Raw genomic sequence first — 16,612 nt, 5'->3', positions numbered from 1 at the left:
CATTTATCTTACATGGTCAAAAAGTTACAATGTACGGGCGCCTGGGTGGCTCAGTGGGTTAAAGCCTCTGCCTTCGGCTCAGGTCATGATGCCAGTGTCCTGGGATAGAGCCCCGCATCGGGGCTTCCCTTCCTCTCTCTCTGTCTGCCTCCCTGCTTACTTGTGATCTCTGAGTGTCAAATAAATAAATAAAATATTAAAAAATAAAAAGTTACAATGTAGCAGAACCAGAATGCAAACTCACTCTGGTGGTCATGTTCTTAACTAGCACCATTCTGTATTGCCCCAGAGGAAATCAAAACACAGATATGAAATGACTTGCCTGGGCACCTGGGAGGCTAAGTCTGATCATCTGCCTTCTTTTTCTCTTAGGTAGATTCTTAACACATTTGATTCTTACTCTAATAAGAATCTTACATACACACACTACATTGGAATAGTCCCTTGTAATTAAATCCTATTCTTTTAAGTTACATTAAAATCGTTTCCTGTTTCTGCTTTTAGTAAAAGCTCTCCCTTGGTAGCTCTGTCAGTTTTTCGGGCTTTTGGTTGCAACTCTCTTATTTCTCTTTTACAAAGGACAGGAAAGAATAAAGAGGTTAAATTTCTGTGTACTTTCTGAACCTCCCTGGTTGTTTTTCCAGTCATAAGAGGGCTCCCTTTCACTGAATTTCCTAAATTAGAGAGAAAGTGGTCAGGTTTCCAGTTGGAGCTGGCCTTTGACACTACTTAAAAGTAATTTGCATAAAATGGCATCTTTAGTACCCAGCTGTTTTGTGGCTTCTCTTATGCAAACTATGATTTTAGAGATCTAGATTCCTTCAGAACTGTGATTTTTAAGGAAGAACTTCACCTTTATTTTCGCTTATTAAATTAATACATGTTCAATTATAAAGGAGTTCATGGAAATTATAAAACATAGATTAAAAACTCTACTATTATCTTTAACATTTTGGTCTATTTCCTCCAAAACGTTTTGTTGTACATATTTTAAAACAGAATTGGAATGATTTTTATATATATATGTGTGCATGTGTGTGTATACATATATATATACACACACATACATATACATATACATACACGTATACATATATACATATATATACATATACATACACACATACACACACTTACATGTATATATATGCGCGCGCGCGCACACACACACACACACACACTTAAAGATTAAACTTGTGTCTTTTCTACCTCAACATGATAGTGTGAGATTTTTCCATGTTATTAAATAGTCATCAAATATTAAATATTCATCAAAACCAACATTTTAAACAGTCACCTGGTGTTTCATTACTGGATTGGCCATAATTGATGTAACTATTCTAATTTTCAGTGTTGTTTGTTTTCAAATTTTGCTATTGCAAAAAAATGTTGAGACACCTATATAACCTTGGCTTGAGTTTGTTTAGATATATAACTTTATGAGTAGAAATACGTACATAGTATATAAATCCAAATATATATTTAATAATCCCCATATTTCTGCATATGTTGTTTTCTGAACATACACAAACACAGATGATAGACCATGACATATATTATGTTCCAGAGGAATGATGCAGACATGTTCCACACTTGTTGGGGAGAGAGTGCACTGAGGAACTGAGGACTGTGGAGGCCGGAATAGGCCTAACCAAGTACATGGGACTTAAACTCAGCACTGAGGAATGAGAAGTTCCCAAGAGAGAAAAGAGTCTGGAGGACATTCTTTTTTTTAAGATTTTATTTATATATTTGACAGAGAGAGACAGTGAGAGATGGAACATAAGCAGAGCAAGAGGGAGAAGTAGGCTTCCTACTGAGCAGGGAGCCTGACACAGGGCTCCATCCTAAGACCCCATCATGGGGCTTGATCCTAGGACCCCGGGATCATGACCTGTGCTGAAGGCGGACACTTAATAACTAAGCCACCCAGACACCCTGGGAGGATGTGCCTTAAAAGAAGTCTTAAGGAGGTTTTAAGCCAAGTTGTTTCTGAATCCCCTGGTTTGTTGTTGTTATTGTTGTTTCTTAGCAAAAATATGAATTTGTATTGGATACAGCATGTGCTAAAGAGAAGAAAGGGTAGTTTGAAATAGAGGGTTAAGGGCGCCTGGGTGGCTCAGTGGGTTAAGCCGCTGCCTTCGGCTCAGGTCATGATCTCGGGGTCCTGGGATCGAGTCCCGCATCAGGCTCTCTGCTCAGCAGGAGCCTGCTTCCTCCTCTCTCTCTCTCTGCCTGCCTCTCTGCCTACTCGTGATCTCTCTCTGTCAAATAAATAAATAAAATCTTAAAAAAAAAAAAAAAGAAATAGAGGGTTAATTTAGGTAAATAAGTGGCAGAATTTTGGAGATAATGGGTTGTATTTTGAAATGTTGTTAAGTTTTGACCAGTTAAATATTTTGACCTGTGACATTCTGGAGCCATTGAAATTTTTTCTTTGTGAGAATGACCTACACACATTATTTTTGTGAAAGCAGATAACATTGGAAGCAATAGTTGGATGGATTGAGTGAGTAAAAATGTGAGGTGGTGAAGCCAAATGAGTACGCAGCAACTGGTCTGAGTGAAATGTTATGAAGGTGTTAAGGGCGGTGTGGAAAGATTCCTAAGGCAGGGTTGGGTAGCAGATTGCTCCATGGGATTTAAGTGTGGGAGGGTCAGAGATTATATAAATAATCATATGATTGGCAGAAATAGGACAGTCAAGAAGGAAAATTGGTTTTAAAGAAAATGAGTAATCTGTTTTAGATGGGCAAAAGAAAGAATCAGGTGAGAAGCACATCACCTTATTTTAACTTGCTAATAACTTAAAATCTGTCAGACAGGGATATAAGATGGGAGGAAACATCATCATTACAGATTTTAGGTATCAGTGTTCCTTCTTCCCCTTAAAATCCTGAAATATTAGAGAGACTGTGTTCAGAATTGCAGAGAAGTATGAATTCTCTCAGGCCATTATTTAGAATCTACAGCAGTGTTTTTCCACTTGGAGCAAAACATTTTCTTCTTTCTGTGTCTTTCCTTTTCTTTCTTCTTTTTATTTTTTTTATTTTTAAATTATTATTACTTATTTATTTATTTGACAGACAGAGATCAGAGTAGGCAGAGAGGCAGGCAGAGAGAGAGGGGAAGCAGGTTCCCTGCTGAGCAGAGAGCCCGATGCAGGGCTCAATTACAGGACCCTGGGATCATGACCTGAGCAGAAGGTAGAGGCTTAACCCACTGAGCCACCCAGGCGCCCCTCTTTCTTCTTTTTAAAAAATTGGTGCTGGGTAACATAATACTGGTTAACTAATACCTAAAGTATCTTATTGAGAATTCTGCATTCTACATCTTAATATTGGAAGCAGAATGTTCTTTAGAGGAGAGTGCATTCCACTTTAATTTTGAAGTTCTAAGTGTTAACAATATTTGAAAGTCAATACCCTTAGAATAAGGCTTTAGGCCATTTCATTTTCTTACACAGCTTTTCTTCTTGTCCGTGTTGGCAATATTGTTTGAGAAATTCTGGTAGTTCTGTGTCAATAAAGCAGCTACTTATAGATTTGGTAGAGAAACTCTGTAGAACATGCATCAAATTAAATATGTTACTTCTAAAGGGTGATTTTTTTTTTTTTTTTTTTTTTGAGGTGCTGTGTAAAGTTAGAGACTTTGGCCAAGGCTGATGAACATTCACTTTGGATTTGGAGATTTTCTTGAGTTACTCCTCCTTGTGGATGGATGGATGGAGCTGGCTTAAATAACAAAACCCATGCATCTGGTCTCATGGTTGATTATGGAGTCATATCTAAATACAGAATATTTTGGTTTTATTAACTAGAATAAAATACCAAGTCATAGGAATGTAGATTCACTTTAATTGCCTCTACCCTCAATCACAACGTTCTTAATGTGGCAAGGAAATAATAAAGTAAAAGTAATATTTTAATTTCAAGTTTCAGGTTAACACCATACAAAGTTGGAAATTTCTACTACTGGAAATTTCTATTTCCATTTCCATGTCCTGGAAACATGTAGCAAGGGCAAAACCCTAAAACTTGGAACAATGTTTTAATTTAAATATTTTCCAACTTAAAAATTGCAAGATTAGAAGCAGATTGTAATTTCTTGCAGTCAGGGTTTATTGAGGTATAATTTGTGTTTGATAGGAGTCATCCTTCTTAAATGGTTAGGTTAATGAGTTTTGATAAACATATGTAGTACTTAACCACTGTTGTAATCAAGATACCGAACATTTCCATCACCCTCAAAATTTCCCTTGTGCCTCTTGGCATTCAATCTACTCTTTGATATCCAACCCTAGGCAACCAGTGATCTGCTTTCTGTTCATAGTTTTGCCCTTTTCCGAATGGCATATAAATAGAATCCTACCCTATGTATATTTTTAAACTTAGTTTCTTTCACCTAGCATAGTATTTTTGATATTTATCCATGTTCTTGATTGTATTAGTAGTTTGCTCCTGTTGCTGAGTAAAACTCAATTGTATGAATATACTACAGTTTATTCACCAGCTGGATTTTGCTTTCCCCTCAACCTGTTTTGGTGATTATGCAGAAAACTGCTATAATATTTGCATGCAAATGTGCATATGTGCATATGTTTTCATTTCTCTTTGGTAAATACCAAGAGTGTGATTGCTGGGTTTTATGGTAACTACATGTTAAACTTTATAAGAAACTGACAAACTATTTTCAGAAGTGGTCACACCGCTTTGCACTCCTACCAGCAGTTTGAGATTTCAGTCATTCCTCATACTCATTAACATTTAGTATTTTCAGTGTATTATAAACATAATAAATGTTGTATAACTTTTTCAGATTTTGTAAATAGCCTTGTAGGTACTGCCCAAGTGCAGAAAGTTATTGTGCCATTCCAAATCTTCTACAGTTCAATTATCATAGTTTAAAGGAGAGGTTATGGTTATGAAAATGATAATTTGCTTCTGCTAAGAGCCATTACTGTTCCGATCAGAGATTTCTTCCTTTTATTAAACCAGCATTTATTGAGTGCCCATAATATGTCAAGTGCAAGAAACATGATTCCTACCTTCCAGGAATTCAGATTCCTGTGGTAGGGGTGGGGGTGGAGAGCCAATAAACAGAAAATCATAATATAATGCGGTAAATACTAAATCTCAGAGGAGGAATGGCTAATCAGTTTAGCATAGAAACCTTTGGCTTTTGATAATATTTCTTATATCTAAAAGTAGATTGAACTCTGGAATGGCAGAAGAATTGCTAAAATTCACAAACCGACAAGAGGTTTTTTTCTCCTGACCTCGAATGTGTAGTGTCCTTTTCATACCAATTCTTCCAAATCTCTGACACCAACTGAGTATCTAACAATTCAATTCTGACACTAACTCCTGGAGTTGGTGTCAGTCCCCACAGATGAAGGGGTCAGTACTCTAAGACTGTCTCCACTTCAGAAACCAGCCACAAATGGGGTGCTCAGGCTACCTACATTTCTGTCCTGCTAGCTATAAATTTGGGGATTCCCATGAACACCAGTTTCAGTAATTTGCTAGAACTCATAGAACACAGGAAAATGCTCAGGAAAATACTCACTATTGCCACTTTATCGTAAAGGTATAACTCAGGAAGAGCCAGATGAGATGCATTGGGCGAGGTGTGTGTTAGGAGATATATGGCCTTCCATGCCCTTTATGGGCATACCACCCTTTCAGCACCTTGATATAGTAACCTAACCAGAAGTTCTTTGACCCCGTTTGTTTAGGGGTATTTATAGAGGGTTCATTGTGTTGGCATGGTAGATTATATCATTGGTGATTGAACGTAACCCCCAGCCCTTCTCCCCTCTCAGAGATCAGTGAAGGGAGGCTGAAATTTCCAGCTCTCTAATCACATGGTTGGTTCTTCTGGCATCCAGCCACCATCCTGAAGACATCTAGGGCCAACTCTTATCACCTCGCTATCAGTAAACTCAAGTATTGCTGAAGGGCCTCATTACCAAAAGTGAAAGACACTCCTATCACTCGGGAAATTCCAAGGGCTTTAGGGGGTCTGTGTTATGAACTAGGAAAAAAGCCTCAATATACTTTTTATTACACTGCAGTGGTCCAGCTTATTTGATCCAAGATTTATGGGCATTTGACCAGAGCCCATTTGATGGTGTGTCTTATTGGAAATGAGTGGGTTTCTAGTTTGAGTACCAACTCTGATAAAGTTTATAAATGACTTGCATGTGTATTCTCTCATCTGACTATGGCGCAGATCAGCTTCTCCAGGCTTCTGTGTGCCCACAGATCTCTGTTAATAGTTCAAACTTTAATTCTATGTAACTGTAGTATTAATATAGTTATAGAACATACCACTGTTTATATGTTTTTATTTGAAAATCTATGTGTTTGAACTCCTTTTGGTTGGCACTGAATCACATTTATATATCTTTTCACATTGATATTTTTATTCTCCATATTTAGTAAAGTCTCCACCTTAAAAAAATATTAAATTTAAAGGCAGTTGCACAGATTGCTCAATTTCTGAAACAAAGCTGATGACAAATTATCAAGGATAAAAATAATTTAAATGATTCAAGAGACTTCAGTGCATAGAGGCCAAGTTGATAGAACCATAGCAAAGTAAAAGTTTAAAACACTTATTCAGATAATTTAGGCAAAATATCTGCTTCCATCTGAACCATCTCAATTTTCCAGTTTGCTTGGATGTAAAAAGTCATTGAAAAAAGAGACAACACTCATTAGGGACAATATTTAGAAAAGAAAAATAGGCAGAGCCATGGGCAAATATTTTTGTTCTACTTTTCATAAGAGTTTTAACTTGAGAATGAATCTGTTGGATCTATGGATCTCTAGAAACTTTGTCTTCAACACAACCATTTTTATTCTTAGGTTTAGTAGTAGAAAATATTTGTCTGAGTTATTGGCCAGTGAGTTTCACTCTGTGATAATGTAGCAATTTCATTTCATTCGATTCAGCATAATTTGTAGAGTTCCTCTAATTGTAGTAGGTGTGTTCATCCCAGAGCCAACCTACTTCTATATAGTAGTTTTTAGTAAAATGCAACATGAACATTTACTGTTCATTTACTGAACATTTACCTCCCCACCTTTTATTTTATTTTTTTTAAAGATTTTATTTATTTATTTGAGAGAGAAACAGTGAGAGAGAGCATGAGCGAGGAGAAGGTCAGAGAGCAAAGCAGACTCCCCATGGAGCTGGGAGCCTGATGCAGGACTCGATCCCGGGACTCCGGGATCATGACCTGAGCCGAAGGCAGTCGTCCAACCAACTGAGCCACCCAGGCGTCCCTCCCCACCTTTATTTTCAGGTGATACGTACTTTCCCATTTTTCCAGAAGTTTAAGTATCGTTTTCAGATTTTTTTAAACTTAAGAGACTTCATGTAGATGATTTACTTGCTTATCTGTATTATCTTGTTTGTGGTTAAATACTAAGGACATGAATGGATTTTCAGGGATTTATTTTGGGATTTATTTCTCATGCCCACTGACAATCACCTTTGGAGGTTTTTTCCTCCCTTCCTTAAATTTAGATGAAGTTTTCTCTTAGTGTTGGCCTATTTTGTACTCATTTGTACACATTTATTGTTTCCCAGGTGAAATGTTTTCATTGTTTTCCCACTGCTATGATGCTTTGTTTGTACTGCTTCAATTGAAGGTTGAAATTCAGGAAAGAATGTGTAAATTGTTACAGTTCAACAGGAAGGAGGATGATTTTGCTGCTGCACATCTGAGACCACAGTGAAGAGACCATGGGAAACATTTGAAGCTTTAAGAATTAGACAACTGTAACATTTTATCACTTATGATATTTCATTTGGTATTTACAAGATATCCCCAAAGGGACCCTCATCTGCTTTGCCATATGGAAAGTTTATAAATGTTAGAGTACAGTGCAAGAGCAAAGTGGGAAAAAGGAAGAATTTAAAGGTGGTTTAGGTACTCAAGAGCAATGGCCTTTTCTTTAGTTGAGAGAAACAGCTGTTGCTTTTGAGGAAGGTAAGCACCCAGTGTTTTCCTCCTGTTCCTTTGGGGTCTGGCAAAAGTATCAGAGAATAAAGATACCCACCATCTATTTTATTTTCCATCATTTTCTAAAGGTGATTTTGTTCCATGATACAGAGTTAACTGATGGGATTAATCATGTCAAAGTGTATAAGTGGAGGATTTTTATTTCTCAGTTAAAATAAAGGAAGAAGAAAGGTATTCAAATCCAATTTAAGAACCCAACTTTACATTTCTCCTCTGTACAGTGAAGCTGGTGTCATCTTGAAAATATTTTAAAAGAAAAATAAGTCAAGATGGGACTAAGTTTCTTGGAAACAAAGCAGGATTTAATGTAAAAACCTAGAGAATGGAGTAGACAGTATAAATCCATCCAAAAAGAATCAGATTATAAGACTAAATGTGGAGAAAACATTTTATTTACCGTTTAGAAGTGTTGAGGTCAGATCAATAAACAGGAACATTAATACATCTTTCATAAGATGACTGATGTCCTAACATGATATGTTTCAAAGGATAATACTTGCCTCTGTTAGAAAAGGTGACTTCCCAAAACTCATGGGAATTTTTTTAAAATGCAAATCATATAAATGATGGTTGCTGAAATAAAGTGAGCAATTCTCCTTAGCATTAAAAAGGATTTTTTTTCTGTCTATAGTGATTCTAGGTTTTTTTGTTTGTTTGTTTTGTTTTGCATTTAACCAATTCCAACAATATTTATAATTTCTTTCAGAATCTGACCTTGGGAAAATTTCCACCTCTCTTCACCAATATTCGTTTGACATTTATTGTTCATTGTGCCAAGCACTATGTTAGAAAGTGGGGGTTTAATAAATAAGAAGTGGTTTTTATGGAACATGCATCGTTTGGTGGGTGAAAAGTAAGAGTAGTTGCAGTCCACTATGATACATGGTATCATACACAGTATGAGGAAAGTGTAGATCAGTTTGATCTCATTTCTTCCTGAGGATTACAAAATCTTTATTAGTGCAAACAAAATCTCTTTAAACTTCTATCCTAACCTGGAAAGACAGTTATTCATGATTTGAACAAAACTAAGCTCAGCAAGAAAATGCTATAGATGATGCTACTTTTATTTTTTTATATTTTGTTAGCAGTTTTAGGATTGTAATAAAACTGAAAGTACAGAAATTTCCCACATACCCTCTACTCCCACACATGCACAGTCTACTCCTACGATCAACATCACTCACCACGTGGTACTTTTTTTTTTTCAAACTAAAGATGAGTCTATATGGACACATTATAATCACTCAAAGTTTATTGTTTATCTCAAAGTTGACTCTGGGTATTCATTCTGTGGGTTTGGAAAAAGGTATAGTGATATGTGTCCATCATTATAATATCATACAGAATATTTTTACTGCTCTAAAAATCTTTTTTACTCTGCCTTTTCATCTCTTTACTGACCCATCCCAGACAGCCACTGATCTTTTTACTGTCTCAAAGCACCTTTTCTAGAATGTCATATTGTTGGAATCATACAGTATGGAACCTTCCAGATTGACTTCCTTCACTTAGCAATATGCATTTAAGTTTACTTCTCTCTTTTCATGGTTTATAGAACATTTCTTTTTAGCATAAAATAGTATTCCATTGTCTAGATATTAACCCAACTTAATAATTTAATTTAGCCATTGAAGGACATCTTGGTTGCTTCCAAGTTCTGGCAATAATGAGTAAATCTGCTACAAACACTCATATGCAGATTGTTGTGTGGATGTAAGTTTTCAACTCCTTTGGGTAAATACCAAGGTGCATGACTGCTGGATCTTATGGTAAGAGCATGATTAGTTTTGTAAGAAACCGACAGCCCTTTTCCAAAGTAGGTGTACCATTTTGCATTCATCAGCAATGTATGAGAGTTTCTGTTGCTTCACATCTTCACCAGCATTTAATGTTTTCAGTGTTTTGGGTTTGAGCTATTTTAGTAAGTACATAGATAAGAATCTTGACTTAACTTGCATTTTCCTGATGATACGTGATATGAAGCATCTCTTCATTAACTTATTTGGTATCTGTATTTCTTTTTGGCCAATTGCCTGTTAAGTTATTTGGTATTTTTAAATCAAGTTTTAAGAGTTCTTTCTTTGTATGTTTTGGAGAATAGTCTTTTATGAAATTATTCCTTCTTTGGCTTATATTCTTACGGAAAAAATGCAAAATGGTTAAAACTGTCTTTCACATATCTTTTTCTGACTTAATGTTTTATCTTTAGTCCCTTGAGATTTTAAGAATCTGAATATAATGTTGAAAATCTTGGGAGAGTGACTGTTTTCTCACAGGGGTCAATAGAAAGCATTTTCTCTGGATTTTTTTGAGGGTAAATATCTATTCTTTCTGTGTCCTAAAGATCTCAAGGTCTAGTCCAGAGTCTTTTCTGTCTTCAAAGTGGCTTACAAAAGACTGAATTTTTCCATATATAAGCTAATTTAAAGCAAAAAATGCTGATTAAAATCTATTGCTTTACTTTGGTCAGTGAGTGAAAAATACTATTAATGTGAAAATATATTTTTTCTCTATTTTATTTTTAATTAAGGCATAGTCGACAATATAATATTAACTTCAAGTTTACACCATAGTGATTTGACTATTGCACATTATAAAATGCTCACTGTGATAACTATAGTTATTATCATACATATCATAATTGTCACCATACAAAGTTATTACTGTATTATTGACTATATTCCCTGTGCTATACTTTTAATCCCCATGACTTACTTTATTTTGAAATAAAATTTTTTTTGAATGTGAGAGTGTTATTTCTGATACAGGATTTTTACTATCTTTATGTGATAAAAGACACACACACACACACACACACACACACACACACACACTTCTGCTATTGACTAGAATTCATAAGACCAAAGTCTTATGGCTATTCTTTTGACCTGTTTTTACTTTTTTTTTTTTTTTTAAATTTTTTATTTGTTATAAACATATATTTTTATCCCCAGGGGTACAGGTCTGTGAATCACCAGGTTTAAACACTTCACAGCACCAAAGCACGTACCCTCCCCAATGTCCATAATCCCACCCCCTTCTCCCAAACCCCCTCCCCCCAGCAACCCTCAGTTTGTTTTGTGAGATTAAGAGTCACTTATGGTTTGTCTCCCTCCCAATCCCATCTTGTTTCATTTATTCTTCTCCTACCCACTTAAGCCCCCATGTTGCATCACCACTTCCTCATATCAGGGAGATCATATGATAGTTGTCTTTCTCTGCTTGACTTATTTTGCTAAGCATGATACGCTCTAGTTCCATCCATGTTGTCGCAAATGGCAAGATTTCAGTTCTTTTGATGGCTGCATAGTATTCCATTGTGTATATATACCACGTCTTCTTGATCCATTCATCTGTTGATGGACATCTAGGTTCTTTCCATAATTTGGCTATTGTGGACATTGCTGCTATAAACATTCGGGTCCATGTGCCCCTTTGGATCATTACGTTTGTATCTTTAGGGTAAATACCCAATAGTGCAATTGCTGGGTCATAGGGCAGTTCTATTTTCAACATTTTGAGGAACCTCCATGCTGTTTTCCAGAGTGGCTGCACCAGCTTGCATTCCCACCAACAGTGTAGGAGGGTTCCCCTTTCTCCGCATCCTCGCCAGCATCTGTCATTTCCTGACTTGTTGATTTTAGCCATTCTGACTGGTGTGGGGTGATATCTCATTGTGGTTTTGATTTGTATTTCCCTGATGCCGAGTGATATGGAGCACTTTTTCATGTGTCTGTTGGCCATCTGGATGTCTTCTTTGCAGAAATGTCTGTTCATGTCCTCTGCCCATTTCTTGATTGGATTATTTGTTCTTTGGGTGTTGAGTTTGCTAAGTTCTTTATCTGTTTTTACTTTTGATGGTTTTTGTTGAAATGGGGCCTTGGATGAAAGTTTAGTGCAGTCTCAAGTAAAAGGCCAAATTTGAAACTTTCTGTGGTTTTATACACATTTCTAGTCAATTAGAAACTTCATACGGAAAAAGAAAAAAAAAGGTGCAATTAGACCTTCAACTGTAAGTCAGTTTCATGGAACTATTTATTTTAAAAGTGTTATTTAAAATACGGTTCCATTTCTTAACATATTATTTCAGCATATCCATAGCTATATTAATAGATAATGCATACTGTCTGCCTTTGCTGCTTTGTACAAGTTTGCACAATATTGTTTGTTCAGAAAGATAACTGGTGTGTGAGAGACTGCTTGTAGGAGTCCATCTATATCTAAGTCCTGTTTAGCATTTTTCTTTACTAATGTGGGTGGGGAACCCACTCAGAAGGGGCACAGCAAACATTTGAAAGTTTATTGCCAAACTGCCAGCATTTGACCTTAGAGCAGGTCCAATTGACAAAGGAGCTGCAGGATATGAAACATTCTCATTACAATGTCATGGCAACATTACTGAAATTATTAACCATCCAAGTGGGATGATGGATGTTACAGGGTGGTGATGTCCTTGACAGAACATATTGCTAATTACCTTCTTTTAGTACTAGCATACAGTCACGTTCCTATGATCAAGTACTATTCCAAATGAATATGAAATGAATTTATAAGGAGAGAATATTTAAAGATTTTATCTGATAAAAGAGCAGATTAAATGTCAGATCTTCATTAAGGGTTCTTTAATCAAAGTTCTTTTTGTGGTTTTATGACAAATCCTTCTATTCTGGCACTTGAACCAAAGACCCATAGGTCTAAAAGGAACTGTTCTGTCACTTTAGCTAAAGGGTAATTTAATGATTTTTAAAAGTAGAATTTATGGTCTGCTAGGTAGGGCTCATGAATAGAATCTGGGAAGGCTTTAATTTTAGTGATGAATTAATGACGCATCTCTGATCTTTTTATAAGGTTATGAAGCCCTATGACTTAGTTTCCCCATATGTTAAAAACAGAATGCAATAAAATAGTTTGAATACTTACAGTGTTATAGATAGTAACGTTAATTAGGCCCATCGGGTTTCTAAACTATATGTGGTGGGCTTACATAATTCTGAAAAAATAGAGTGTCTTTAAGCAAGTTACTTAATGCAATTATCTTTTAATTAGTTAATATTTGGGAAATATTTAAAGGTGAATTGGACAGTGGGATATAAATTTATCCAAGTTTGCAGCAAAACAGACTTTAGCAATATTCTGTTTTTCTGGATGAAAGGGCATTACATAATAAGGAAAGCTCCAGCAATAGGAAGCTTCTAGAATGTTCATCATAGACTGTTCTCTTGTAATCTTAAAGTACCAGACATAAATATAGCACAGCTTTACTACAGAATGATCTGATTCAGTAGAGTAATAAAACCACACTGTTTTGGGTGATAATGAAATTGGAAATAATTTATTATATGTTTACTTTAATGAAACTAGTTGTGGGAATTCAGACATAAAGCTGTAAAATCAAGTAAGTTGATTATTTTAGAAACCAAATTTATGTGTCATTTCCATATCTTGGAAGATTCTATGCTTCAAAGTTAAAGTATTTGACTTATCTGTAAAGTTTTTGTGTGAGATTATAGCATTAAAGCCATCTTATTGGGTTTAAATATGGGAGAAGAGTCTCAGAAAATTTTCCTTTTGTCTCTTTATTTGTACCAATTAGAATTCCTTGTAGAGGGCATACCTATTATATGGTAATCATTGTTATTAATTATGACAAGACAAAGCAATATTAAGATAATTACTTAAGACAAAGTAATCAAATTCTGGATCATTAAGGACAGTGATTTATGCTCAGTTGAGTATGTAATTAAGTTTTAGTTCTTTTGAAACCAGTAATCCATATCTGATAAATATGTGTTTATTTAGATTATTTCACTAATGAAAGCATCCCAATCCTAGATTCTTTGCAAATGGGTTTTGGTGTTTTTCGGTATCTCATTAAATTAAATAAATTGTTTATCTTGAAGAAATTATAAAATACATATATACTATAAAACAAATATTCTGAAAGAACCTAAAATAGCAGTGATCAACTAGAAACTGTTTGAATTTGCATGGTCATTAAACCAAATTTCTTTCTTTCTTCCTACAATGCCTCCCTGCATCCTTTTTGATATGCTACTGCCTCCATAGATCAAATATGGCAAACATAGGTTCTGACAAAGTCTCCTACGCTTTCCTTGTGAATTAGCGTAGAAAAGCAGATCATACATTTGCATAGTTTTCAGCCCCTTTGAACAGCTGTATTCAGGATGTGTTGATGAATCAATGTTAGCCTTAGGGAGATGTGGGGTAATATGATAAAGGTTTAAGCCATTTCTCAAGTTCCATTCAATGTATATATTTTTTGCCAGTGCTTTGACTATGAAGGCACACTGTAAATATGTGTTGAATCAACAAAGGAATGATACATATAAAATATAGAAGGTATGCTTTTTAGATGATGAGAATCAAAGATATAGATAATAGAATTCAGAATTATACTTTGAGGTTAGACTAAAAGGCTGAGATCAACTAGACAAAACTTCATAGGGATAGAAATCAAGTTGTAAATGTAGTTTTTTAAAATATTAATATCATGTAGTAGCTTGGCAGTAGTTCCTGTGAAAAAAGACTTCAGAGGATGTAGGTAGTTTGTGACTCAGCTGCTAAAATGAACTTATTGAGACTTTTAATCGTGACTTTTAATCGTGAGAAACTAGCCTGGTGCCTAGAACATGAAGGACACTTATGAAAGTTTGGCTGAATGGTACAAACTATAATTTTCATGGATAATCACAATGATATCTTCCATCCCACATACTCTTCTGTATTGTGACCCCACCAAGAAATGGAATCTGTCTCTTTGCCTCCTTCAGTATGGACAGATATGGTGACAGCTTTAAGCAATAAAATAAGTATAACCAAAATGACATTGTGTCAGTTCTGGGCACAGATCTTAAATGTCCTCGTGGTTTTCGCTTCCTGCTTTTTATAAGTCAGCTGCCACATTGCAAGTGAGACAGACAACCTTGGAAAACATCAAGGGGTGCCTAGTCCATGCTAAATGATAACTTTCTGGGAGATTGAGAAGGCAGGTGGAGAGGGAGGGGCAAGGATCAATGAAGTGAATAACGAGGGCACATTGGATACACGTCTTCCTCGAACTTTTATAGACTATATAGTGAGTGGCTATCTGACTTGCAGCCACTTGGGAGAACTTAATCCAGAACTGCAGATAAGGCCAGTCAGATCACACACTGTAAAATAAAAATAATAAATTGTTGTTTTAAATCACTAATGTTTGGTGTTGTTTTTAATGTAGAAATCACTAACTGGAACTCTGAATGATTGGCAGAATGTATAATTAGACCCTAGATGGACATTTGTGTTGATGGCATCCTTCTTCAGTCTTTCTAGGAAAAGGGAAGAAAAGTGGGAAAGGAAGGTAATTGTGTCAAACTGTAAAGAGCTATTAGTGGGGAGGCTGAGTAGACTCCGTTTTACCCCCATGGAACGGAACTGAGATCATGAATGCAATAGGCTGGAAGCATCTGTCCTTTATAACCTGAGCCGAAGGCAGCTGCTTAACCAACTGAGCCACCCAGGCGTCCCTTGCCATCTGTCCTTTAGAGGAAGATGGATATTGTAGTGACTGGAGTTATCACCCATGAAACAAGCTCCTCTGCCACCCTGTGACTTACCCGCGAGGAGATTTTCACTGGGCAAGGCCTTGAAGGATCATAGGCCTTTTAGATGCAGAAGGGAGTCCTGTACAGGGTATAGAGTTGACGGGGCAGTGTGGGAAAGTTGAGTCAGTGTGTAAAGACAATTTTTGCGAATTCTAGAAAGACTATGTCCACATCAAAGAACACTGATGATCTTCCCTTAGCGTGTTGGAGTTTTGTCATTTAGAGATGATCTATTGCATATGTAGTTCAACTATAAAGAAATGACTGTCCTATGAAACCCTTATTTCCTGCCCATTGGTTTAGGTGAGGCCCAAATATTATCTTACTTTTTTAAAAGGAAGAATTAAGGCAATTTTCTGAAAAATTCAGACTTTAGTACACTTGTACTTTTCTATAGAAAGTGTAGTGTAGAACAGTTGTTTTCAAACTTCGTTGCACATGGAATTGCCCAAGGAGCTTTTTAAAAAATTTGAATGCCCAGGCAGTACCCCATAGAAATTACATCAGAACTTTCAAAATATATAGCAGTAGAGGTCAAGAAAATGTATTTTTAAAAATTCTCCACAAGGCTTATAAAGAAGGCCTTGAAGGAGACAATTATAACCACATTAAAAGAAGGCATTCATGAAAACAAAGACCCACATCTGTTTTAATTCTTTGGAAATTTCTCTGTTCTAAGATTGTGTTATTTAAAGAGTCTAGATTTCTTTGTGATAAGAAAGAAGGAGGCCAGGGATGCATTCAAAAGCATTGGGCTAAATGCTTGCGTTTTTATTCCTTTTACCTCTGTATCCTATATTCTGTATCTACAAATAGAGATTATTGGTGTTACTCTCTGGGATGCCGTGAGGGTCAATGTTTTAATGCTTTTGAGATTCTTTAAACCTTTGAATGAAAGTATCGTTACCTTGAACATGTAGGCATGCACGCTCCATTAGGCAAGAGTGGGGTTCAGTGTACTGAATTCTTT

Source organism: Mustela erminea, chromosome 21 (genome assembly GCF_009829155.1).
Source record: "Mustela erminea isolate mMusErm1 chromosome 21, mMusErm1.Pri, whole genome shotgun sequence".
In the NCBI taxonomy this organism is placed as follows: Eukaryota; Metazoa; Chordata; class Mammalia; order Carnivora; family Mustelidae; genus Mustela; species Mustela erminea.
The sequence above is the reverse complement of the archived record's forward strand: the minus strand, read 5'-3'. Positions refer to the sequence as shown.